A 24,805-nucleotide genomic window follows, 5' to 3' on the forward strand; every position below is an offset into this window, starting at 1 on the left:
GGATTCAAAGCCTTTGACAAGACATTGACAGGAAACATTTTGGGTAGCAGAATGTCTCCTGTCTCCTGTTTTTGTAGACAAATCACATTTAAAGTCTTTAGTGAATTTTGATCCCCTGTTTTTAAATTAATGCAAATGTTAAATGAAACACAGTGTATCTTGTCAATTTGTCTGCACAGCAACCATTTTTACTTCTGAGTTACACAGTAAGTGAATGTCTAGCATTTGAAATGGCAATAAGGTTTAAGTAGTAAATTTCTAGAAAATGACTAAACATTATTTTGGGGCTTGTTTTTTTTTTCTTTAAAACTTTCATTTTCATGTGTGTTTATTCAATATCAGAGATTTCTAAAACTCATGTAATTGCAACACCACGTAAGTGGGGTGTGATGTATTCTAATTCTCTGTCCTGCTGGCGTTTAGCTAACAGGATGTAAACAGCCCACAGTGCAGGTGTCCTGGAGGGCAGTGCCATTCTCTCATTAACTTTATCTTGTGTCCTTCCCTTCGATAGGCCTACACGGCCGTTACCCCTGCATCACCAGGAAACTGAAGCACTTCTTTTCTAATTGGATTTCCGTTTAGTGTTTTAAATACATCTGACTCTCGCTTGAAACCAGTGGAAAAAACACAAAACACAAAACACAAAGTTCGTAATTCAATTGATTATTAAGATTGCATAGGATCTCAGACTATGAAATCCCATTTAAGACTAGAACAATATGAGAAAGGGCACAAATGAGAAAAAAAGTCACTTGGATTATTTGATTGTTGCCAGCAGTTTAATAATCCATGGAGTCCTTCTGATCCTTCGTTTCTTAAGGATCTTACATTGTCTGGGTAAAGTGTGTTCTGCCCTGAAAGCTCCTAGGCGTACTTTCCAGTTGTGTTCTTGGGTACCTTCATTGTTGTTGATCTTGAATTGACTTGACCAATGCCTTCCAAGAGTTTTAGGTCCCCAGGAAATTTGTCTCTGTTCCAGACTATAAAGATTCAGTTCCCTTTATGAGAATGTATTTCCTTTATAAAACATAGTCATCTCCTTCCTATTAGTCCAGGAATTAGTATGGTTCTTCTTTGCTGTATGATCTAAAGAACTACATCTTTCGAGCAGCATGATAGCCCAAACTGAATAAATACATTTCAAATGTTAATATTATTTTCCTGGATTTAATTTATATTCTTAATAATATATCCTAGCATTATTTATCCGTATTGCTTACCAACACTGTGCAGATTAGAAAGTGGTGAGTTAACATAAAAGCATAAAATGTGATCTATATCACACATTATTTCTTTTAATTCAATGCCACTCACTATATATAATTGTATGTATTGTATTTATATTGTATATAAATGTATGTTCTTGCATCCTGTTTGCAATACCTCTCACAGTTTTAATTGTGCTCATGTTTTCTCACCTCAAAACTAACTTGTTTTAAACGTTCCTCAATTTATATTTTTTTATTCTTTCTTTCCATTGAATCTGTTTATTACACATGCATAATATATTGTATTATATTAATCTCTTTTTGTCTGCTTACTATGTATATTTTATGTGACGTGCCTTGAGAATGCTCTGGATTGTAAGAATAAAATCAATTGATTGATGTCCAATCGATCAGGAGTATCACCAGCTCCACCCGACTTTGTCTCATCTGCATATGTGATTGGTTTACTAACTATACTAGAGTCTGGATCACGTTCGGGGCATTTATCTGTATAATCACTTTATTATTATTATTATTATTATTATTATTATTATTATTATTATTATTATTATTATTATTAACTGTATTTCGGATGTGTTTTTTCAGACTAATTTAAACAATCCCTCCATTTTTGTCAAATTCAGACTCTGAGTGGGGACTCTCACCTATTGGTTCCAGTCTACTGCTAGTTTTAATATGCTATGATTTAAAGCCTCTGATCATTTTTTCCAGTTGGTGTGTCATTCACTGACAGCACTGATGCCAGCTCTTGTGTGAGCTCACGTTTTTCAGTGAAACCTTGAACTACAGAATACTCCACAACTGAGTTGAGACTTTGACATCACAGCTTTCATGAGGAATTATTTACCTTACCTTTCAACTACATGTCCAGGTTCCGAGAGTTGCGCGCGACACGATTCACAGTGCTTTGTTCTTGAACTGCTTTTTCTTGTTTGGGCGCCAATCTGAAGCAGAGTCTCGAAAAAAAAAAGTAAGTATACTTTTATGTGCCTTTATAAATTCCTCCTGAGTTTGGTGCCCTGCTCCTAGTGATTTCATGCACAAACACATAGATCATTCTCATAATTCCAATCTGTGCAGCTGATAGTTTTCTGAAAGATTTTTGTTCCTTTTGCACTGCAGCAAACATCTCATCTGTTTTCTTTGTTTTTTCTTCAGCAGATAAGATATATATAGTCGGATGCATATTTGCTCTCAGAATACCAATACCAATATTTTCTATACAATACTGCACTTCCTTTGTAATCTAAGACAAGAAATTTCCACCCTCATTGATAAAAATATTTGAAGTCTATTTTCTCCTGAATATTTTGTTTGTTGCCTTCTTGTTTGAGGAGCGCATTTCAGAATTTATGCTCACAGTTCTCTGGTGATATAAATAGCACAGATCACGCAACAAAACTGCACTCTAATGTCTAACTGTGTCACATGCATAGCGACATAGTTACTGTACATCAGAATCAGAAAGCACGCAAATCATGCACAAATACTGCAACTGAGAAAGGTACATTTTTATTCTTCTTAGAAGTCATTTCTAGACTCTGAGGTGAGCTAGATAAAATCAGCGTTTTCACCCAGGTTTTAAAAATCGGAAAATAAGTTTCTAGTATCTCTAAGTATAGAGTTTCAGAGCTTTGGAGCAGATCTTTACAAAGAATGAGCTCAAAAACCACAGTCTAAAGAAAAGGCATCCAGAGGAGGTCACTTTCAGTCTGCTATTTGAAACATTACTATGAATTGGTTCAATGTGGTAAAGAGGTACCAGTCTTGGTAAAGCCATGAAAGCAGAACGTTTTATTCTTAGGCATAAATTGGACTGATGTGATTATCAATCATAGCACTTCTTAACATCCTGGCTGCTGTTAGAGTAAAGGTAGGGACAGTTTGATTCAGTGGCATTGCAGAGATCAATCCTTGAAGTAAGGAAAGGATGGATTAAAACTTCCACAGCAGTTTTGAACTGATGACGGCACATGTGCACATTGTTTCTAGAATGGAGAGACTGGTTATATGATTATAGATTGATTGGACAACTATATGCAGAAAAAAGTTGAAAAGGTATACCTGAAATCTTTATCACTGTACTGATATTGAAACAGCAGTCACCACAAGTAATATTTTTCTGAAGAAGGGACAACAGATTTTTTCAGGAATGAACAAACAAAATCTCTTGTTTACGTTCAGTTATAAAGATTGGACTTCAGCTTTCAGATCTAAAGGCTATGCTGCTATTGAGATATGAAGATCAGATTGCCCCATCGTTCCCTTAAAAACCACATCTTTCATGTCTTGTAAATAGTTGTGAGATTTATAATTCCCCCTCCCCATTCCCAAAAGTGTCTGATGTCAGCACTCTTGGTCTGAACTGGACGTATTAATAACAGTGGCTTTCACAAAGGTGACCTTCAGCACTCTTGCTGCTCAACACGCTATCCATAAACTCCTTTTACCCTGTGACTAAGTCAACACATACAAGTAAAATTTGTGAATCAATTTCTTGAAATTGTAATGAGCAAGTACCCTCCTTCCATAAGCTCTACCTTTGCATATCTGGCTTTCGCCCAGAGTCTTTTCCTGTTCTCATTCTGTCACCTAAATCTGAAACACAAGTGTTAACACAGGGAAATAAGGGGACTTGTGCATGACAACTTGTGTTCACGTTTGGCTTTGTATCAGAGAACCAGATTTTATTCTTCACCGGCGTCAAAGGAATTAAACTGAATGCCTAAAAGGAATCTAAGACGTCTTTCTTTACTTTAGCAAGTGTGTGATTATTGGTGATTTTTTATGACATAAGCATTATTTTTCCATTACTATACTATTGTCTTACACACGTTGAGCTCACCAAAGCACTCTACTCAATGATGTGTAGTATACGTAATTCAAAAGTAATTTTTGGTTCAAAATGTAATGGATTAATCACCAGACTTTTCAAAAAGGATATTCAGCAGTTTAATGAACTCCCTTTGTGGCATATCATCGATTAGGTGTTGTGAGAGCAGAGGAACCACAACAGGCTTCTGAAACAAAATTCCAAATATTAGTTGTTTGTTTGAAAGATACAAAGTAATATCTACGAGGCAGGGCATTGAAATGATCACTTCACTAATAGTTTGCATTCTCTACAAATTATGCAGAGATGTACATTAGCATATGAATTTTGTTAATAAGAAATAATATTCTTTGTGATATCGAGAGATTCCATCTTAACAGATTTATAAATTAATTGAATTAAAGCCTAATATAGAGTTGAAACTCCCTCTTAGACACAAATGCATGCTAACATTCACTTTAACATAAGCACACAAGCTTTTTCAGGTAACTCCTATAAGGAAGTCTTTACTTGAGCTGGGAAAGTATTCAGATATTATTAATTTTGATGCATGCTTCTCTAATTTACATTTCCTTTATTAATTAACTTAATTCCTGATAACTTAAGCCCATGCCATTGTCCTTTAAGTGTCATACAGAAAAAGTCACATCTAGATTTGAAAATATATACCAAGGTCTAATGTGTTGTAAAGAAAAAAATCCTAATTATCATAGCTTACACTATACTTGAACTTGACAGTTTTCTTTCCTTACTCGCCCTGACTGGCTATGCTGTCCTGCAATTTAATGAGCCCAAACATACCCTTAAAACTAGACGAGCACACACACACACACAGACACTTTGCTTCAAAAACCTTCCTCCCTTCATTTCTTCTAAAGTCACATTCAGTCTCTGTCTGTCCTATTCAGGCTATGACTGGTACACAAGTTGAGAAAGGGCTTTTTTGTGAAGAGCCTCTGGACCTCCCAGCTTGCTCCCCAAAACCTCTACGTTCCCTCACATAAACTGTTGAGATGATAGTTTAATTTCCCCTCTAAATATAAATTAATAGCTGCAAGCTTTATTGTGTCCACAAAAGAACACCGATGGTGTCTGAAGGAATGGGAAGGTCACTATGAGGTTGCCCAGATTGATGTTTCTATTCAGTGTGACCCGGTTGTGAACTTTGCCTAAGCTTTAGTGTTTCTCTGCCCTTCCCACACAAAGCCCTGTCTTGATTGTGAGGACGGCAGAATTGCGCAAGTGAAACATTCTGGACTGAGGACAGATGTTCCTGACAACAGACAAGTCACAGGTCCAGGATCAGCTCCTCAGTGAGAAAATGTTTTTCCACTATTTAACCATTAAGTGTCTAAGTGAGTTCAATGGGTCACAGTCAGGGCAGAGTGTAAAACAGCAAGAACAGATACATTTAAAATAAAGGTTTATCACTTGAACTTGATCTCTGGTGTGATTTTGATATAACATTTAAATGTCAAGATATTTTTTCTACCAAACTTGTAAACTCTTTAGATATTTCTTTTATTTTTTGCTAAAAAGGTTTGATTGCATTTTTTTTTTCTGGTACAGAGTAGTTACCTTTTTAAAATCAGGATCTTACAGTTTGTTTGATAAAGATGGTTAATTATTTCTGCCTGGGCAGATAATCTAGGCTCTGCTTTAGGGTACAGTTCTCTATGTTGAGACTGGTCAAGGCTCTGCACTGTACCCAATAGCAAAACAGAGGGTAAAAATAATCAGAATAAAAATATTCACATGAAAGGAAATGTTTATTTCTTTGGTTTTATTCTTCTCATGATAACAAATACTAATTATGTCTTCCTGGTCCTAAAATGAAAAACCCAATATTTGTGCAATTAAAAAAATTACAACAGTCTCATGATCCTGCAGGACTCCCTTACAAATGCCATTGTAAAGGCAAAGAACAAGGGATGTGAAAAGTAATTTTCCCAAGGACATCTGCAGAGACAGAAGTGTGTAGTTTAACAGTCTATTTTATTTGAACCACTGTCAAAAGATGAAAATGTAAGGAATCTGTACTGGAAAAAGTCTTGTCTCTGTTGATCTATCACACCTGTATTAATTCTGTAGATCACTGTGCTCATTAGTTGGACACCAAGTTATATTTTAATCAGGAAATCTAGCAGCAGTCCTTAATACTTATCAGGCATAAAGACTAAAAGAAACATATTGCTAATGTGCACTCTGAAAAGGACTTTGTAATGACACGATCATGATCACCTCAGGATTTCTGACGTACAATAAGACTTGAAATCCAGTCATGCAGGAGAATTATTGGAAAGGGTGTAATGCAAGGATTTAAATTGGGCTTTTTGTGTTTTCAAAAGTGAACTAATTTAAATTACAGAGACGCAAATGTGATGCATTATTTGTGAACTGAGCTACTGTCTGTTCTGGAAACTCTTGGCTACTTTGACAAATGTGTTACAGAAAAGGGCATTTGAACTCCATAACACCAAAAACAAAACCTGCAGTTCGGCTAGCTGTACACTCACAGATAACACAGTAGGCTGAGATAAGTAGGCTGGTACCTAAAATTGAAAGGACTACTCTGGAAAAAAAACATGGGGATGGTTAGACTTTGCAAAGTAACAGCACAGTCTTATTGATTGCATGGTGGATGATATCAGCATTCTCGAGTTTAGGACAGCTTTCCTATAGGATCTGTAATACCTGGCATCCGAAAATCGAAAAAGGTACAACATTGTATTCCAAAAAGTGAACTCCTTCTTCTGCTTTTCCTTTTAAAGCCAAGATGTGAAGATGACATCTGTTGTTTTTTTTTTAGATAATTACATGTTCTGACACATCTACAGGAAGTCATTTAGGCCATGTTTACTATATTATTATCCACCGTGCAAAGTGTCACATGTACTTCTGGCACCTGTAGCACTAAGAATTGCACTTCTTTGAAATCAAGTGCATTTAAAACTGAGAACTGGAGACACTTGTTGGCCCAGGGAGTTTAGGAGGGAGGCTGAGATCCTTGATTCAATTTAGCAAGTAGTCACTATATGTGCTACCGGTAGACTGGCAAACTGGCCTCTTCCCAGTTAAAATCTTTTATATCCTTTTGAGGTCTGCAGAACGTGCCTTAGAACATCGCCACTGGCTTCAAAACCTTAATGCCCAACTACATATCACATTTCAAAGGCCACGAATTCAACCATGATCATGAATCTTTTAGCCTCTTATTTGTGTAACTGCAACTAGGAGTAAAAGACCACTTTATAGGAGCACTATGCTGTACCCTTGACACATCTCATAAGCTGGCCTGCGACTATTCCTGGGATGGAAAACCAGAGAGCGGCTATAAGCGGTTTCCAAAGCAACGCCCCGGTTCGGTGACAGGGACACTTTCAGATAAGATGTTAAAACAAGGTCCTGACTTCTTGGTCGTGAAAGATGCGATGGCACTGCCCCAAAGCACCAGATTTGACATCACTAAACTCTGGTGTCCTCACTAAATTACTATGGGCATGAACAATCTTTCATGCCTTCCCCCAACATCTCCTTAATTTAACTGGTGAAGGTTTTTTATTTTTTTACTTCTTCACCTAATTTACCCTGTACTGGGGTTGCTGGGTCCACTGTCGCTCACATGGGGCTACACTTCAGTGGTGGATGAAGTGGGTCCCCTCCTACAGTATATGATGATCTCTTTGCATTCATTTCAAATGCAAAGAGATGTATACATCCAGTTAATCTCCTATAATAGCCCTAATCATGTTTTCAGCATTCATGAAAGAAAGACGTTTCTGCGCAACATCAACATTTTAATAGTCAACTGCATGTCACATTTCAAGGGCCATGACTTGAACATGAATCTATTAACCTCTTATTTGTGTAACAGCTACTAGGAGTAAAGGCTACTTGCTTTTAACAAGTAGTAGAGACAGTAAGCAGTGCATTTCAGCTCATAGAAATGGGGGCAGGATGCAGGAATCATAGATGCGGTCTGGAAAGATAGATTTCAGAAGGTAAAGATGGTGCAGTTGTGACTCCAAATGCAGATGTGCTGGACGGGAACACAAGCCGGAGAGAAACAAGATCAAAGAAATGATTGGATTGTACCACGTACAGTACTTCTTACTTTCACATGTCATGGTTTTGGGCCTCAACAGGCAACCCAGACTAAAACAATTCTCAAACCTCTCGAAACTAAAACACACCTCATACAGCAACAGAAGCTAAGCATCACAAACAAATACAGGAAATACTGACTTTTAGGCTTTTCAGCTTTGGTTGTTTTTTTCCCCTTTTCTGATGTGAACTGTACTGACTGTATTACTGTATCCTCAGCATATGCCTTACAGTTAAATTCCCCCTGGTATCTGCTTTGTGAAGCTGAAGTGGGTGCATCTGTGTTTACTGACAGCTCCTCAGGCAACCAGTGTCCTGAGCTCTCAAGGGGAACTAGACTGTGATTTGTTAGTCAACCTGGCTCTGCCACTACCTTCAATTAGCACAAAACGAGGACAAATTGGAACAGTTCTGCTGGCAAACATGATTCTTCTAAGGAACTGGTTGGGCAACACTGGCTTCTTTAATCTATTCTGCAGTACTGACTTTCCTCCTCAAACAGTGATTATCAAATATTGTATTGAGCAATAATTCAATAATTAATTAGGTACTAATACACTTTTATTCACCCTAGTCTATTACAAAACATTGCAACCTCCCATTTTTTTTCACCATGAGGTGGGAAATCTAAATTTGTGTTATCTGAACACAGTTGTGTCTCTGACATTTAATACAGGGATGTGATGACTATGCAATACATTCACAGCAAGAGTGCCATTCATACCTAACAAAAATTAGACAACTATTAATGATTCTTCTTATGTCTTTATGAGGTAATAAGCACATTTCCTCAAAATATGCTGAGAAACATGTATAGTACCTATGCGTGTGTTTAACTGATATGAAATGGCAAGAGATAATTAATATTCATTCCCATAATCCATTGAGAGGCAAAATCATAATTTTATTTTTTATGTCTAATTTTAAATGTTATACATACAGTATGAGGTTAAAACTAGAAACCATAGGCAGCTACTTTCTCTTCGTAGAGTCCATTAGTGTGATACAGCTAAATCTGACCACAGAAATGGAGAATATTCTGTACATGAGTAATATAAACAAACAAAAATGAACTAATCAGTGAGAAATGAGAACGGTCTTGTCCTTTGCATCTTCGTTCTTCTTTTGTATTGTTTATTTTAGGAAATGAAAACCCGCAGTTGGAACATAAAAAAGTACACTGAATCCATGAAGATTTCTCTTTTGACACAAGCTGTCAGAAGAGAAAGATTTATTTATTAAATCTGTGAAATAAACTATTACATTTTCCATGCCCTTTTGTCCTTGTTCCAGTAGAACGGATCTACCTCAAGTTGTGATATCTCTCCCTACACAAACCATATAACCCTGCCATATCATGCTGATTTGTTAATAGTGCCTGTGTACCAGCAGAGGAACTAAAATCAGAAAACAGCAAAAACTGCAGGTTTTCAGGATAACATAAGGGAAAATATACTCACTTTTGACAAAACTGAAAACTTTTTCAAGGTTTTCAAGGTACATAAACTCTTCCAACCTTCGATTGTACAACAAACCCTGACCATTTGAGCGAAGTCGACAAATTCTGCTTTGCCTCCTTAAAGAAGACATTCGGTTCATTAACCAACTTGACTCCTTCCTCTCTGGCACATGTCTAAAATGACACGAGCATCAGCAGCAGCCTTCATGATTGTCTGAGATGTTAATCCTTTATATGCCTTCAAGTCTTTCAGCTGTTTCTTTGATTTTCTGGAGCACTTTGCCTCTGGCAAGCCATAAGGCGAGACCAGGAGTGAATCTGAAAAGCAGTTACTAATGTGTGCTATTACTACACCCTGTATAGTTTCATTAGTCTTTCTTTCAAGACCTCTGTTGCTCATTTTAAAAATAGTCTAATAACGGTAGGCGCTTCAAGGTAAGTTAAAATTGTATATGGGTAGTAGCTAAACTGTTGAATGCATTAGTTAAATGGCACATGAATAACAAAACATACTGATTTATAATTTTATGTCATAATTATTCAGATATAATTACATACATGTAATAAATGACTTTGATGCACAAGACTAACAATATTTTACATATAATTTAATGTATTTAACAAAATGATTAAAGTGCCAACAGCCAAATGGAACAAGAGATGTAACTGTAAAAACAAATGAAGTACAACCTCATGAAATGCGACACTCTCAAAAGTAAAACCACGTTAAAATTGGTAAACTCAAATCAAGCTCTGGGGGTAGCATCAGGTCAGCACAATCACATCAATATCTGGTGTCTAATCTGTTGTGAAACATCAAAATTAAGCTCAGCCTAGCCAGGGTGTACAAGTACCGCTCAACAGACCTGTGAAAAGATGGTCTAATCGCAATCGGCCTCATTCTGAGGTGGTAAGTACTGTAGGTAATCAGGCAGACAGAGATACTTCACTGTCTACAATTCACTCCCTCACCTGAACAGATTAATGTCTCTGAAAAGCTATATCCTAATCCCCTAATCCTGCAATTTTACCCTCGGTTCCCCTCCGGATCCCAGGAGTCTTTATTAAGAGTCTGAGGTGAAAGTTTTTCCGGGGGGTGGCAGGTGGACCCTGCCCAGGGGAGAGGGATTCTCATAAACAACAGATGGTGGGCGGTTCGATGGAGAGCATCCAGCAACTCAGGCTGTACTATAATCAGGTTTGAGAAAGGCAATGTGATAGGTTAATCACATCGATCATTAAAGTTGGAGACCAGGACGATTTCTAGGGCATGGCATGAAGCTGACGGTCGTGGCGACTGGAGACTGATCTACAATAGCGTTCACTCCCCAGCTTGCCTAGATACTAATCCATCTGAGTAACTAACCACAGATGAAAAGCACTAGAAGTGTTGTTACAGCCCCACAGCTCGAACGAGCCTCGTCAGGAGAAGCTAGACTGACCCTACTTGTCTTCGCAGCCTTGTGTTAAGGTTAGAAAAGATTAGAGTAAACAGTTTGGTGGCATTTGAGGTAAAGGGGGTACACGGCTGCGACAACATTTTTCTTTTTTTTTTCTTTGTAGTATAATCAGGAAGAATTATGTTGCAGATGAAGAAAAATGTATTTGCTCTTCTTGGTGTAGCGCCCCCTGAAGGGGATCTTAGGTGCAGACAGGACTCTCCACTGAATCAGAGATATGTTACCATATGGCTCAGTATTCAATGGGAAAAATCACAGCAGGACATGTATTTTACCCAGAAAGTGTCCCATTCTGGTACATGTGCAACCTTTTTTTAAGTTGAAGCTTTTTAAAGTTACGTTTTTAATTTTTATCAAGTTTTATTTCTTTTGAATCTACACTGGTAGATAAAATACATGCAGTGCCTTGGACAAGTATAGAAATACATATTGGTTTGTACATTTACACACATAATCTTACTAGAATGCAACTGAAAATGGATGAATTAGAAAAAATGATTTTTATTTACAATTTAGTGTCTTTCTCAAAAGAAACGCCTACAGGGGACATCTTTGTTTTAATTTTAATACAAGCATTTCTCAAAACCTGAATGCTTAAGCTAAAGACCTTTCTACAACTTTATCTCTGACATTGACCTGTCAATGTATTTTGTGCACCTGAAATTTCTGTGCAATTTATTCTGACATTTAACTTCTTTTGACCAGAACAAAATTCAGTTTTGATTAGAATATTAACTTTAAAACACGAAAATACATAAATTACAGTTCAACAAAAGTGGACATCATAGGAAATAGATGAATACTTTTGCAAGACACTGTATGTTACAAAAAAAATAATTAATTGCTTTGTAATCAGTCCACAGAAGAAAGACCTGGTACTTTTCCTGGACACAGCAAAGTCCTACACTGACTCGCTAAGAGAACTGAATCTTTGTGCTCTGGAGTGGAGAACACTACAAGGATATTTCCAATTGAAAATCCTCATAGATATTAACAAAGTCAATTCAATGAACTCCTTCTGTCTTTTTCTGTTTTTCTTTTGAAAAGCCTGTGACCGCACACCGTGACCCTGTGACTGCACACAGGAGAGACTGGGGAAGTGTAGGCAGACCCATCTTCTGGCCACTTGTCTTTTAACACCTCACTGGCACTGCCATCCCATACCGAAGGTCCGGCCCCAACTGCGGGACAAGCACATCTCGCCATGACATCACTGCTGGCTGTGGAATCCCAGTCGCAGCTGACGGGTGTCATGATCCAGGTTCGAAACAGTGACAATACAGCTCTTCCTTCACCCAAATGAGTGTCAAGAAACAGCTGGATAAGAACGTTATAATCTTAAGAAAGGATACAAAGGAGATGACATTCAGCCAGCTATCCAGTTTAGTTGATAGTAGATAATTGATCCAAGGATCTCTTCCATGTGTGTCTTGCAGCAGAACTTGTACGTTGCAGGACTTCAGCAACCTGGCTGATTAGATTCAACATCTTCCCACATGTTCTTTTGTGAAATAACACCAGTGCATTGCAGCAGCACAGCACAAACTAACAGAATCTCCCTCAGTAAACAATGTTTTGCAAAAGCACATTACTAGAATGGTAGTAGTGGTGTGAGTAGTAGCTTAGACTGGAATCTGTTGAGCTTTCTTTCAAACAGAATCTGTAAGTGAGCACAGCAGACCCACCCATCAAGGAGAGGAACTAATGAGACACTTTACCTTGAAAACAGGGCAAGGCCTGTTGGGCCCAAGCTGATAAAGAGGATCAGATACAGCTTGCAGCCTCTTTGACAGAAGATTCAACAGAACTGAGTGTGTTGGAGCATGTGGCTGTAGGTTAGGTAGTGTAGTGAACAGTTGTCCGTACAGTATATGGTGGTATTCTGAGGCACAAAGACTGACCCACTTCTACTGTCGGCTAGGCCTGGTGGAATTAATAAGAAACAAATGCACAGGGGTCTGTTGGAAATAGACGACAATTAGATTGGATTGTAGGCTGTGTGGAGGACAAGCCAAAAGAACAGGTACACTTGACAGTTTGAGGTCTCTGTAAAATATTTTCTCCCAGTGAGATATCAGCTATGATGAAAGAAGCTGAATATTCAGTCCAAGGGGTTCTTCTTTAATCAGACATCCTGAGAGACTCTGGATGAGTCGGTGGGTTCAGCGCAGTAGCTTGTTACTGATATGCTAATTAATATCACTGGGGGTGGGAATTTGGGGGTTATCTGGTTAGTGGAATGCTAATTAATGCATACAGCAGGGTGTGACTCACTGGCTCTGGGGTTAGCTTTATTCTAATTAATGTAACTGGAAACAAGAATTTAACAGGTGGAGCCCTGCTGCTTGTGTGTGTACTTCATGTATTGTGTTGTAGGTGGTAAATAGTCAATGATTAGATAGAGGAGCAATTTGTGAAACTCCTGTGACACATCCTGGATACACGAAATTTCTGGATTATGGCATCATTAGGAATTAATGTTTTTACATGAGCAAATTGTCCCCTGTGCTGTTCACTATTACATGAATTATATTATTGTCAAACAATAACAGACCGTTCTCCAGATTTCCACTTTGCAACTTAATCTCAAGGCATGCTTATTTCCAGAAGTCAAGAGGGTTCAATTTTCAAATATCGTAACATTTAGTAACTCAATTCACTTCAATTCAAGATGCTTTATTGGCATGACTAATGAGTAAAAACAGTGTCAAAGCAAAACAAATATAATTAACATAAAACAAAAATCTACCGACATTTACAATAAAGACACAATCATAAGACATTAAAGGAACAAGTAATAGGTTTATTCCATGCTGAAAAAAAGAAGAAAGAGAACACAACGTTTCGGCCATGGAGCCTTCTTCAGGTGTTGACACCTGAAGAAGGCTCCACGGCCGAAACGTTGTGTTCTCTTTCTTCTTTTTTTCAGCATGGAATAAACCTATTACTTGTTCCTTTGCAGCCTACGCATGCTGACGCAGCTACCCACCTGAACTATCATAAGACATTTACAGATAAACATATGGAGCGTATTTGGGATACAGGCTCACTGTTCCTCAGGCTGTGGCAGGAGGAACAAATCCTCCTCATAGCTCACTGTGAGGCTTAGTGTTTACTGCCTGCACCACAGTTTAACAACTGAATTAGGTTTATGGGGAACCGTTTGGTATATTTGCAGATTTGCTCTGTGCTAGTTGTTCTGGCTTGCTTGCTATTGTTTTCCTGTAACTCAGAAGTATTTGTGTAAAGATCCCCTGAAAATGGTGTACTATTATTTCTCATAGCTCCAGGTGAGCGGCACACTCCCTTCCTGATGGTGGGGAGACAGTTCAAATTCTGGGCACTGGACGCTTCTCCAAACACCACAGGGCACCTTTTGCAGAGTATAACAAGCCAAGCTACATACATGAATACAGAAATGTACAGCTATATTGATGCTCATCTGTAAGGGCCTTTTACGTAGATCTTTCTCCTTATTCATATCTGCACTGTGTCAGACAGTGAAGCTGCTTTCCTGTTGTTCTTCAACTGAACACATTTTTGTTTAATACGTCAGACCCACATGATCACCTATGCTACAGCCACCATTACACAATCTAAAGATTTTACAGTATTATCATGCTTCTCCATTTAGCCTCATTCGGATTTGACAGAAACATTTCCAGGCAGGAAATAGTGCATGTAGCACAGCACATTTAAAATACCGTCTTCATAAACTTCATAATTTCAACATTACGACCCATCATAAATCTATTCCCATTCCTGTTAACATCAGTAAGCAGTGCAAGTTTAAGTGACTGCAGTGGATAACTGGTATTTCGACAATGTTAAGACTCTGCATTGTTTCTGATCTCCCATGCCTCAAAGTTTTTTGAACAACTCAGGGCTGAACTGAAAGCTTTACTGTAAAAAAATACTCAGTAACTTAATCACTAAAGCATGCGCTGAGTGCAGGTTGAACTGCTGACATCTCTGGGTTGAGTCTGGAGTAAGTCATTAGCTAAATACTAGCATTACCCAAGAGGTGGCATACAGCTGACCAAGCACAGCTGGAGTTGTATAGATATCTTCAGCCAGCCATGGAGAATTCGGCGCAGAGACATTGGGAAACTGAATTATTTGATAAATTGGTGATTCCAAATTTCTGGAGATGCACAGATAAATTTCACAATGACAGAATAGCATTTCAGTCTAGTAGCTCCTTTAGTGCATCACAATTAAACCAAAAACTCAATGTGGAGCTGTTTGGAACTGTAACATATTTTTCTTTCATTTTCATCTTAAGCAAAACTCTGTTTATACTATCGTAATGTTGTTCACAAATGATACTAAGAAATATTAATATAATTTTATAGTGCTCAATGCAAAAAAAAATGATCAGGAGACCATTCCTATATGTTAGCATGTTAACATTAAATAGAAAAGTAGATTGTTTTTTGGGGGAGGGAGGTGGGTTTTTAAATCTAATTTTACTCCTTCAATAAAGATTTGGTGATCTGTACCGTTTTCCTTTTTATATAAGCGCCATGAACAGTACAGAAAAGCATTGTGAACTGAAACGTATTTGAATTGCAGGGACTCTTGATAAAACGTAAAGGTCTAACGTCTTATAAATTAATTAAACATTAATCCCAATCTTGAAAAAAGACTCAGATGCTGGATTTAAATTGCTCTTGTTTAGAGATGCTGATTGAACAGTCTGGAGATCAGAGATGTAAAATGAGGACTCCTTGATTCTTCTCAGAAAATGATGCAAGAGTGTCCACCGTGAGAAAGGTTCTGTTCTTCGTGTGATTGTTTGGCTCCATTCTTTTGGTTACAATTTCCAAAAGCTGGTAATAAGGAGGAAGGTATATCGGACAATGTGACAGCCATTGTCTGGAGATCAGCACAAGGTACTGTAGGTGTGATCCTCTATCTTTCACAAAGGCCACTTTGAGCCACTCTGGTCCTTATCTACAGAAATATCAGGCACAGCAAACTCAAAATGAAGCCAGTGTGCTGAAGCATTTGTAACAAATTAAGCATCAGGAAAGAAACAGCAATCAGTCATAAATCTCATTATTTTTTTCAATTTAATCAGAGGGGGTATCAATAGTAAGCAGTTCTCTGATGAGGCATTTGTTTTAGGTCAATATATATTTTATCCCTTCCTCTTTTATCAAATCAAACAAGAAACACAACCCTTAAACCCAGTTGTCAATACATACTGTACCTAATGACCTGAGAGCATTTTCTGACATAGATGACACATAAAAAAAATAAATACAACATGGCTAAATAGAAGGTTATACACTATGTGTAAAGAACACACTGTTTATGCAACAATTATATTTAATGAACTGAGAGACCTGAGAGAATGTAACTAATTCCCTATTTCTACTACTACAAAAGTAAAGTGGACCAAGAAATTTGTTGTGAAAGTGTTTTAAAGATCCTGTTGAAAAAGATGCATTTCTTTCATTTTTACTCATAACTGAAGTCCTATTGAAATTATATTTTCTTATAAAGATAATAAAACGAAGCTGTGCTAAGTTTCTAAAGAACTGAATATAACTGGTGATTAAACAATATTCACAATGATAAGACTAATGCTTTATTGATCATTTGTAAATATTACTGACTCCTAATTACGTCCTTTTTAAAGATGTTGAAGATTTCTTTCCATTTTTAGAACTCTGAAATTGTAATTCAACCCTGCCCTGTGGATTCATATTTGCAATGACAAAACAAAGGATGTAAAAATAAAGAATGACAAATTTATATTACAAATATACATACAGTTTTGCATTACAAAAATTAAACACTAAAAGCTTTATATATGCCTCCTTTCTTTTATAGACTTGAACTACATTGAACAATACGCGTGAAGAGGGATCCACGGCCGAAACGTTGTGTTTTCTTTCTTCTCTTTTCAGCATGGAATAAACCTATTACTTGTTCCTTAATATCTAAATACGACAAGAATGAAAAGAATGGGACTACGCTCTGAGAACAAAGGAATTCTGTGTGGAGCTGTTTCTTTTGTTAATTCCAACAAAAATCTATAGAATCTCTAACCTAGTTACTCCAACTGTAGACAGTTACAGTTTTTACAGTAGCTGAACTATGGAGAATTGTAATGTTAATTTTGGGAATACTGAGCAGTGTTGTAGCTGTGTTACAAGATGTTACACTCTTACATTTCAAAAACTGCTTTTAAATAAAATTAAAATTTGAATTGGTTGTTTTACATAATGCAGCCTTTTATAAAAAAAATTTGGGGGGGGGGGTAGTTTTTAAATGTTTTTCTAATCGTTTTCATGATTTTTTTTTCATTGGCTTACTGTTATGAAAAGTGCTCAATGCAAGTAATTTTTTTTTCAAAGAAAAACAATATTGTTTTCACGTAAGTATGGATGTAGCCCATGTGTATCTATCTTAAAACACGGTAAATGTCATTTTGTATATTTAGTATGTGAAATATAAAAATGTGAATCTCAATGCTAGTCAATCTTTTCATTCACCTACATTTTTCTAAAGTAACAGGGGATAAAGAACACCTATTTTCCCAGCACACATAATGCCAATTAATAATTCGTATGCTATGAGGTCAAACTGAAACATTTCTTTCGAAAGTGGTTAAATTACATAGTGCAAGAGAAAAGCCCGTTCCTGTGCCAGAACACTTCGAATAATGTGACCAATATATTCACTCAAGATGGAAATCCCACGCTGCTTAGAAGAACAATTGTGTGCATTTGCATGATAAAAGGCTTTGCAAATGCTTTCACCCTTTAACCTGATGTCTGTCTTGGCCCACAAAACAGAACAACAAGCTTGCAGCATTCAGACTGTGGGTTCAATTGTCCATCTCTACCACTCTGTCTTCCCGTCCATACCTGAACTTGGACTTGGACTTGTGAAGATTAATTATTCGACTTATAATCACATGATATCAGTTTGCTAATGGCTAAGTCCCATAGTGCTTGAAAAGTCAGAAAGGTCAATTTTAAGTCGATAAAGTATTCCCATTTACTGTTGCATTCCCATAAAATGTCTTATTGTTTTACACGTGTAGCACCTTAAACACAACTCAGTTGTATTCTTTGTTGTTTTTCAAGGTTCATTGTAATTTGGTAACTTAAAACCAATGTAAACCTTGAAACAGGTAACTTAAACCAGGGCTTTAACATTTTTAACAGTAAAACTGAAGCTGTCGAATAGCACACAGTCAGATTTTATATATTTTCAGATAGTAACAAAGGAACATTTTGGCCAATTTATTAATGAAGATTGCTTTATAGCTCTGATTATATTGACCAGATTACCTCAAAATTCAGAATGTATCGAGTTTTGTACATTAACTAAAATCCTGTGGTATTTCTGCTCATTTATGATCCCAACTATTTTGCGAAAGAGCCAATAAAAACATCTTTAAAAGTCCCATGCCTTTAATGTTTTCAACTGATGGTGTTTCTTTATTTTAACTGTGAAAATATGTTGCACATGCACCATTATGAAGCAATAAAATCAGAAAATCAAGCCTTCCAGTTTTGACCATTTTGCAGGTTGTGCTTTAATTTAATTTAGAAAAGAAAAGCCCAACGCAATGTGGAATAAGTGAACTGAAATAGACAAAACAACAACAAAGTATTAGTGCTTACGAGGATCCCAAAAGAGTGAATTTATTTACCGGAGCAATGAGTTACATCATTTCTTGTTGGGCACTTTCTGTTTGTTCCCCTGTATATCATTAAAATTATTTTTATTCCTCTGAGAAGAATTTGGCTCCACATTTCCAGCATCGTTCAAGGACCCTACAACTTTTATTTAAAAAAAAACTCCAAATGTTGCTTGAGTGACAGGTTTTAAAATAAGGGTTGACATGCAGAGCTATTTCACATCTCCTCTAATTGCATTGCCTCAAACATCCTTACATTAGTTTATACTGGAGTGCATAAGCTATTTTTGGTAGAAGGACAGCCTGTTGATTATAAATCCAGAACATTATCAAAGGTGAAAATACAGTAAGACTGCATTAAAAACATGTTTGACAAAGAGAGAACAGGGAATACAACAAGGCTTTATACCATGGTAAATCTGAGACATACAGGCACGAAAAAGGAGTCGACTACACTATATTAAAGTATGCACTGCAGAGCAAAAATAATGTGTGTATACAGAAGTTCAAATACTTCACGTACTGTACTTAACCTGTCTGTTTTGCAATCATCCTTAGCTTACCGAAAGGTTCACTAATGATACGAAAAAATGTGAATACAGCTACAAATGTAAATGTATTCCACAAGAGTGGCTTATTTTAACGAAACAGTAAAGAAACAATAATTATTTTGTTCTCAAAATGTAGATGCTCACAAATATATCACTTTTGGTCCCACGAATAAGAAATGACATTGTCAGTGCTTTTAATTGGAGGTTGAGGTTTTAAAAATATTAGTACACAGCCTAATTCAGATACTGATCATTAGCATCAAGAAAACGTATGAGTAATTGTGCAGGTACAGAAAGGTAAACAATCGAGTATATTAATACAACGAACATTTAGCTCTGACTGACAGAGCAACACAAGGGTCACATGAGAGAAATGAAACAATAAGAACAATATAGACAGTGTGGATGCAGAGCAGTTATGTAAACACCCTGTTGTTATATAAAACATCCACCCATCCATTTTCTAACCTCTTTATCTTATCTTTTTATTAGTCATTATGTGATTTAACAAATAACTTGCTTATACCGTATGGTATGAGGTGCTTATTACCTTATTCGTATAAGGGAGAGTTTCCTTAAAATATTCATTAGTACCTCATAAAAATATCCCATTTAAACGGACGGTTTGTCCACTTAAATGGGATATTTTGAGGAAACTCTCCCTTCTACGAACAAGGTAATAAGTACCTCATACCGTATTATCAGAGCAAGGATCCTTTTGTTATATAATAGACAGGAAAACGTCTGTTGTGGCCACAAGACCATAGTTGATTCATTCTGTTGTTGAAATATAACATCACAAAAAGGTTATAAAAGAGATGGGGACATCTTTCTCATTTAACATCTCTTTTTGGTGCTAATTGATCCAAGGATCTTACTAAATCTGTCAAAGATGCCAGGGTATCAGCTTCAACAAGAAGGAAAGTCAACTTGTTCCAGACTGTAACAGAATTAAAAAAAGGCAGGAAGGAAAAAACCCATGAAGGTTCTGGGGTGTGGGCTTAATCTTTTCTCCAATTATACAGGAGACACAGAGCTCACCCCTGTCCTGGAGTAAACTGTTACCCTCCAGCGCTGCTTCATGAATGACACGTTCGTGAAATAAATGTGTGTCCTGCGTTTATGAGAAATAAAAGACCTTGTCATAAAATTTTGTTATTTTAGAGAAATGTGACTTTGTACATTAATTTTGAATAGATTTTTAATTCAATATACCCATTTTATAGAATTGTATATTTTATATATGGTTTATTTCATTCAGCAGTTCCTCAATACAATTTTCCATTTTCCAAAGAAAAATAATGTAAAGAAAAGAAAAGGTTCGTGTACTTAACTTGAATCATCTGAAGATCGCTTCAGTTTAATCTGATACAGTTTGAAACTCTCTTTTTGTACCACCTCTTTTAGTTGCGTGGACTACAGTGTCAAAATCCGTTCTCCAAGAATCGCTTTCATGTGTATTAACACCTGCATTGCTCCTACGATAACACCAAACAAATGTCAGACGCTCTGGGATTTGAAAATGAAAAAGGCGGCATCTGGAAGAGAAAGTGGCACACTTTGAAATGTGGCAGGTACATGCCACATTCCCATTTATTGTGTGCTTTAAAATCCCCCGAAAATAGGAAATCCGAAACCTCAGAAACACATCCCTAAAAAAAGCTGGCACGGTTTTAATTAAATAGTTGCTAGGTTACGTATAGCAAGGGGGGTGGGGGGGGCTTGGCTTCAACAATGCATGCATATCCTTTTCATGCTAAATATATAAAAAAAGTATTGACATAAAATACAGTGTGATGGGCTGAGTATATTTTTTTGTCTTATTTGTGCAGAGATCAGAAGAGGAAACCCTTTTATCTCAGTGACAGCATTTTACTTCCAGTTGTGACTTACTGAGAACATTGCTGGGCCAGCACCCTGGGATGCCAGACGAGCGAAGATACTTTCGGTCTCCGTACCCCGGCAACTGTCCCTGGAGGCAGACTCTCACCAGCCGCACAGCAGCTGCAGCCCTGCTCCGGCAATGGCCACACATAAACCTCTGACAACCTTGTGATGTATTGGGCTGGATAAAATAACTAAGCCCTTGATGTTTGGAATAAGTCTGACAGGCCTACTGGAAGGTCTTGGCCTACTCTTTCCCAGCTCCTGTGCTCAGTGTAGCTTTTTTTCTTTCTTCCCATGGGTCTAGAGATAATGTCATAATTTACAGTCATGCATTGTGCAGGATGAGTGATGGAGGCTTTTTAGACTTAATAAGCAGTACCCTTTAACGGATAATAGTCTTTCGGTACCATGCAGTCAGGGGGGGAAAGCAAAAAACACCTTCAAAAGGAATTTTCCTTTTTAGTTCATATTGCTCAAGTAATGGGGAAAACTTGAATGCAATTATGCTCACTCATGAACTGCCAGATTGATATTGATCAAAGACCCTTTTTTTTCCCCACCTGTGCTGTTTTTCCTAAAAAAAGTTTTTCTCAGATTTGTCCTTCAATAAAGTTAAAGTATCTACAAACGTGGGCAGGAAAACCCGTTCTGTCTTCTGAGCTCATGGGCAAATCAGCTCCTCCATTAGAAGAACTCGGAAGATGTTTCGGCTATAAACCAGGGCCCGGAAGATGTGATTAGTAATCCCCACTGAGCTACAAACTTGCATATCACACTGGGTCTGCCCTAAAACGAAATTTTGATGCGCCTTGTATCGTAAAAATCAATTTCGTACAGGCTGGAAATATTGATTCAGAATGAAGAAATTAATGTCTCAGATGTTGCAATAAAAGTAGTCCTCCGTATCAGACCTCTAGAAAAAAACAGAAAACACTCCAGCAACAAACTGGCCCCCTGGGAACAGGGCATTGATTGACTAATGATCTACTGCCCTTAGAAATTTGTCAGCTTACAGTTAACTGGTTAAACAGGAAATGTTAAGACCTTCAACAAGGTTTGTTTTTCTTCCCTTATGCTGACAACACTGAGATGACACCCATATCTCAAATATCAAACACAATGTTTACCAGACTGTATGTCCTTTAGGTATCTTGAGTTAAAGAGCACAAGAGACAGAGTAGTTAAATTCACAGACGACCAGCTGTAAATCTTTAGGAATTCATTCATTGAATCCATTTGAAATTCTAAACTAAGCACGATTAAATAAAAACACACACAAATCACCTGCTCCTGCTTCAATTTTGCAGATCATTTCCAAATTTTAACAGCCCGGTGACTTTACAGCAATACGTCTGTCTTGTTATCTAGGACATCGCCTTTCGTGAATGTGTCCAGAAGATGAAACGCAGTCAAGTTAGAAATCTGGAAAATGTTTCCTAGAGAAATATTGCCGATAGGGCAGCAAGAGACGTTCTAAAAAAGTTGTTTTTTTAGAAACAGAAGGGGGGCTTCTGTCTTGAGCTCTTGATTTACTCAGGGTGCCAAGGGAAGTTCCTGATGTGCAGGATGAGATCTGTCTTCGCAGGTTAAAAGACACGTGAGTGGTGGGTCAGAGGACTCTGCAGACACTGCTTCACACTCTGGGTGTGCTCAAATGTTCGTAGCTCAAGAGATGCGAGACGTGAAAAACACATATTCGGGTTTTTCCAAATCGGAGGGTGTAACACATAAAAACTGGCTATTTTAAATTTAGATTAAAAAAATACACTGACCTTATAAGGTGTGAAGCAAGAAGTCAGATTCTACCCAGTTGGGAAAATATTACTGTTAATCTAATTAATCAGGTTTCTCCACTTGGATTTCTGAAACATAATCAGAATAAAACCTGCAACATGTTGGCCTGCTAACTTACTCCCTGCTTCACCTCAGAGGCTGCCTATTAAATTCAGAATTTGTTTTTGAAATTTAAGGACAATACTGATATATACTGTAAATAGATCTCTCTGCACAGTTGAACAACTCTGACACTCCCTCAAGTCTCAAATCCCTGTGTGTCTGTTTATACCACTGAAGGCAAAGGCAGTGTGTTCTCTGACACATACTTATCAATAAATCTACAAATATTATTTCACTGTAGTGCCCTTCGCAACAGTTTTTGCCACAGAGTGGAAATTTCAGACACTAAATACTCCAGAATTAGAAACTGGTTTCTTGTGGGAGTGAAGCTCCACTCCTGAAATAACCCTTTTTATTATTAAAGGCAGGCCAATATACTGTAAATCTCCTGTTTTGTGTTTTCTGTATTTCCAAAAACCCTTGCAGAGCAATATGTATCTTATACAGGCCCAGCCAGTCCTGGTAAAAGTTTGGGAATATAGATGTTTTTACATCTACACATTTTACCATGGATGTTCATTAGATCTGAAGATAATGACACCGATAATCCTGTGTTTAAAATTGTTAGGATTATCTTCTTGCAATACTCATCTGAGGACCCTGGTGAGATTATTTATTTCCCCTCTGCCTCCATGCATTTTCACAGTCTTAACAGTTTCTAAATTGTGTTTAAAAAAAAATGTACATTAAATCTACCTGAAAATAATTCCATAGTTTTCAAGCTCTTAGTGGCCAGATTAATTAGACAATGGATTTGTTTTATTAATGAGGTAAATTGTGCTGGCAGTTACAAGTCAGTTTAATAAGAAAGATAAGAAACAGGCATCCCTTGAATATGAAAATAAGGCCTGTTTGTTTGTGCAATTTGGGTGTTGTATTAAACCATTATAAATAACGTACTTCTGAGGCTCAGAACTAATTTATTTACAATAATTCGCCATATTAAAATGTGCATTTCAATTTGAAGCTAAACGACCACGCTTTTTTTTCTGTGTAACAATTTAATCTTGTTGCTATCCTTTTTCTGGGTTAAAGGGGCATTTGTCCTAAAATAAATCAACAAATATATCTTCTAAAAACTGGTTCGGTTTTTATGATGATGATGAATAATATTAACGATGGAGCCACATGAAAAGAATATTCCAGTATGGATACAAAACGACCATATAAGGACAATAAGAATGCTTCTAGGCTGCCTGCATTGTAAAACTCAGACCAGCATCACTGCCAATCGCTTCACCGAAGAACAATATCAGGCATGCATGTGCATTGGTTATCTAGCCTAATCAAAAAGGTGAAGGGACATGCTATTTACATGTTGCTCGCAATTGGACAGCTCTGAAAAGCTGAGGCGTCTGACTCACCACATCAGCTGATCGTCTGTGCTCTTTCCCACTCCCACACTGTAACACACTGAACCACGCAGTTCCACACTGTAACAGCAGGGGGCAGTAAATCCCATTTATTTTTCTCCGAAGAATGCAAGCACAGTGTTAAATATTTCATTCTTGGCGGATTGAACCATGCCAGTTTTTCCAGACAACAGTGCTTAAGTCATTCTCTTTTCTTAAAGGGTATTCCTATTATTAGTGGCATTTAATAAGAACAAAATATAGCTCAAATGTGGCTCTCACTTTAATTTGACCATTTTATCAGACAGTCCTGAGAAAAAGCTTGTTAATGGTCCAGAAATCCAGAAATCCATAAATAGAATGATTTC

The 24,805-nt window shown here is 37.2% G+C and overlaps 2 long non-coding RNA genes across 2 annotated transcripts in view; both read left to right on the forward strand.

Moving 5' to 3' along the window:
- The window catches only part of LOC138237744 (uncharacterized), an 87,160-nt gene extending 63,176 nt beyond the window's left edge, over nt 1-23,984 (forward strand). The window contains exon 2 of the long non-coding RNA XR_011189113.1: nt 21,135-23,984. This is a non-coding gene — a long non-coding RNA (uncharacterized lncRNA). The remainder of the gene's footprint in view (nt 1-21,134) is intronic.
- LOC107078978 (uncharacterized) lies at nt 1,966-19,759 on the forward strand. The gene is made up of 3 exons (XR_001479948.2): nt 1,966-2,202; nt 12,136-12,349; nt 16,930-19,759. It is a non-coding gene; the product is annotated as an uncharacterized lncRNA (long non-coding RNA).
- Nucleotides 23,985-24,805: the final 821 nt, after the last annotated feature.

The sequence above is a fragment of the Lepisosteus oculatus genome, chromosome 3, assembly GCF_040954835.1.
Source record: "Lepisosteus oculatus isolate fLepOcu1 chromosome 3, fLepOcu1.hap2, whole genome shotgun sequence".
Lineage (NCBI taxonomy): Eukaryota > Metazoa > Chordata > Actinopteri > Semionotiformes > Lepisosteidae > Lepisosteus > Lepisosteus oculatus.